The sequence below is a fragment of the Bos mutus genome, chromosome 3 (assembly GCF_027580195.1).
Source record: "Bos mutus isolate GX-2022 chromosome 3, NWIPB_WYAK_1.1, whole genome shotgun sequence".
Taxonomy (NCBI): domain Eukaryota; kingdom Metazoa; phylum Chordata; class Mammalia; order Artiodactyla; family Bovidae; genus Bos; species Bos mutus.
This window is the reverse complement of record NC_091619.1, coordinates 16,322,899-16,326,160: the sequence shown is the minus strand read 5'-3', so window position 1 is coordinate 16,326,160 and position 3,262 is coordinate 16,322,899.

Below are 3,262 nucleotides of genomic sequence, written 5' to 3'. Positions count from 1 at the left end.
TATACTTGTTATTGCAGTTTGCCCTAAGGGTCTGCCACTCTGCTGAAACCAACAACTAGAAGATCAACCATAATTTCTAAATCCCAAATTTCAGTCTCTTCTACTTAAACAACGCTCTTCTATGGACTTTTTCATCTACCTCTCTGCCTACTCCATCACTGGTTTTTATTTTTGCTTTTATCCACCTACTCCATACTTCTAAAGGTTTGTTCTTTGGTCCTGTTTAGAAACTTTCACATCTACGAGGATGATTCTTAGATCCGGTCTCTAGCGCTAACTTTAACTTCATTTCTAGTTGTTTGCTAGACTGCGTTTGTGTGTGAAGGAGTCTTTGGGCCTAGAAAAGAAAACAACAGTCTCAAAAGCCCTTGCTGAACCTTTAGGTCCCGTCCTGATGCTCCAGGCCAGTTGTATCTACCTGGGACTTATCAAGCCCTGCCCAGAAACCTTCCACCTCCTACATTTGTCAGGGACTTACCACCCCCTGCCCAACTACAAATGCCATCTCAATTAAAGAATACCCAAAACATCCCGCCTAACGTTTCCCTTGTTGCTTCCACAAACCTCCCTTTAAATATGAAGCCTCCCTGATCCCTCTTTTGCACTCAGTCTGGTCTTTGGCCAACTGTCGCCCCTCCTTGCCTAAATAAAGGTAACCTGCCTCCGTTGAGGTCGTCTCTCCTTCTTCTGCCTTGGCCTGAACTATACCTTATGGTGTGTGTGTCCCACCTCCCAAGATGGAATTTCGAAAGCTAATTTATTTTATTCTTCCTCTTTTAGGTTATCCCCAAATCCCTTCTGTCTCCTGTCCTTTTAAGCTCAGCCAGTGGCATCACTCCTTTTCAGTTATTTTAGTTCAGTTCAGTTCAGTCGCTCAGTCGTGTCCGACTCTTTGCGACCCCATGAATCACAGCACGCTAGGCCTCCCTGTCCATCACCAACTCCTGGAGTTTACTCAGACTCATGTCCATCGAGTCAGTGATGCCATCCAGCCATCTCATCCTCTGGCGTCCCCTTCTCCTCCTGCCCCCAATCCCTCCCAGCATCAGAGTCTTTTCCAATGAGTCAGCTCTTCACAGAGGTGGCCAAAGTACTGGAGTTTCAGTTATTTACTTATCTTTAATTACTCCTCCTGTGTAGCCTTCCTGCTGCTCCATTTAGGAACTGGGCATAGAATAATAGGTGATCCCCGGGACAACGATTTCAGTAGAGTTGTTAGTGGTAGTGGTGACAGTCTTGGATAACTCAAGAACTGAGGAAAGAATTGTAGGATAAGAATTTGGCTCCAAATTCACTTTTCTTTCATGAAGCCTTCTCCAGTTTACCTATATCATTCTCTTCTATTCCATGTCACAAAAGTAAAATTACCCTCTTGACTATACCAATGTAATTCATTTCTTCTTCCTGGATTCTATGTTTTGCTCTAATTTTCTGCCTTTGCTGTATTTATAAACTGGTAAATTCTGCCAAAGTGTAACATTTCTTAAGGAGAGAGAACATCAGATCAGATCAGATCAGTCGCTCAGTCGTGTCCGACTCTTTGCGACCCCGTGAATCGCAGCACGCCAGGCCTCCCTGTCCATCACCAACTCCAAAGGCCTCAGTGTCACCTTTGCCCCCTGTGTCTGGGAAGTGTCTCTCTGAGATTGTGTGCTTCCTTGAGGAACAGGTGACTATCACCATGACTCAGAGGCCTCCCAGTTTTTCCTTGTAATCTGTATTCAAAGGGTTGGGGTGGGTGTTTCCTTTGTCACTCTAACTTTACAAGTACACTAAGTAGCCTAACGATTGAGGCGTTACCTTAGGAGAGTTTAGGCATTTCCATTTCCCAATATTTAGGTCAGTTAAACAATCTTATATTAAAAAAAAAAAAATCTCTTAAAAAACCACCCCAGGGGTTTGAAGGTACTTGGTCCTGAAGAGGCACTTCCTTTTCTGATCCCCAACCCCCTTGCTTTTCTTTTCTTTTCTGTCCCACCCTGGGGCATGGGCCAGTTTGACGACTTTAATCCCTACCTAAAGCTTCCCTTGGAATGCAGATTTGCTTCCCAGCCTAGGAACCGGGAGACGGACTTTACCGTCCAGGACCTACACCTAGCCTTCGAAGCTTGGGGGAAGGGGAGGGAAATGAGCTCCCTGGAAAGCACTAGACTGTCAGCAGCATACAGGATTCCTCTTCAACGCCAAATAGGTACATAATCAATATTTGTTGAATAAATGCGAATATCGGAACCTAGCAACGCAAACTAAGTCTATCTCTTTTTCATATATCTCAACCATTGAAATCTCGGAAGTTAGCTTTCTCGCTGTTTAACTGCAGCTAGTTGATTAGCCGGCGTGTCTGCAGTTTGCGGAGCACCCCGACTTTACTCTTCAGGGTTCTGGGATCAATTTCCCCTCTTCTTGAAAAGCTAAAGTCTAAAATGGATTTACAATCTGGGGTTGAGATCCTCTTCTGTTTAGAATGAAAGTCATTCGTATTCCATGTAAATTCACCCCGCCCCTTCCCATTCATTCACTCGACAAATATTTACTAAGCGCCTAACAGATGCCTGTCCCTGTTGTAGGCATTTGGGATAAACCAGAGAACAAAACAAGAGATTTTTGCTCTGGTGGAGCTTAGAGTAGGGCGAGAGACAAACGACGAATACGAATTTTAGATTAAATCATATAATCTGGAAGGTGATACATACTATGAAGAAAAAGGTGCCAGGCTGAATGGAGGCCTGTTGTGGAGGCCAGGAGATTAGGGAGGAGAATCCAAGATTGGGATCCGGCTCAGGTTGGGAAAAAGGGAGACGGAGCTGAAGTGAAGGGGCTGCTGACGTCTGGGGACCGGGAAGGTATCTTCCGCAGGATGCCACGGAAGAGTATTCTGGTTTATGCGGAGATAGGGGAAAGGCAGAAAGGAGTCTGGACAGAGGTTCCGGCCGAGAACCCGGCAGCGGGGCACTGCTCAGCAGCTGAGGCGAGAAGATGCTCTGGCGGGCGGCTTCCAGTCCAGCGCCCGGGCAGGGGCCGGTCAAGGGCGGCCAGCCACTACGCCCCCAAAATGGCCTCCCAATGCCCCTCGCCGCCCCACCCCCGCCCCCGCGCCTCACCGCCAGCCGGCCCACGTGACCGCCGGCCCCTCCCGCCCACCCTGGCTGGCGACCCCGGGTCCCGGTCCCTGAGGCGGCGGCCCCGCCCCTCGCGGGAAACGGACCAACCGGAGGAAGGGTAGGGCGGGTCGGGTGGTGACGGCCAATGAAGGTGGAGCTCC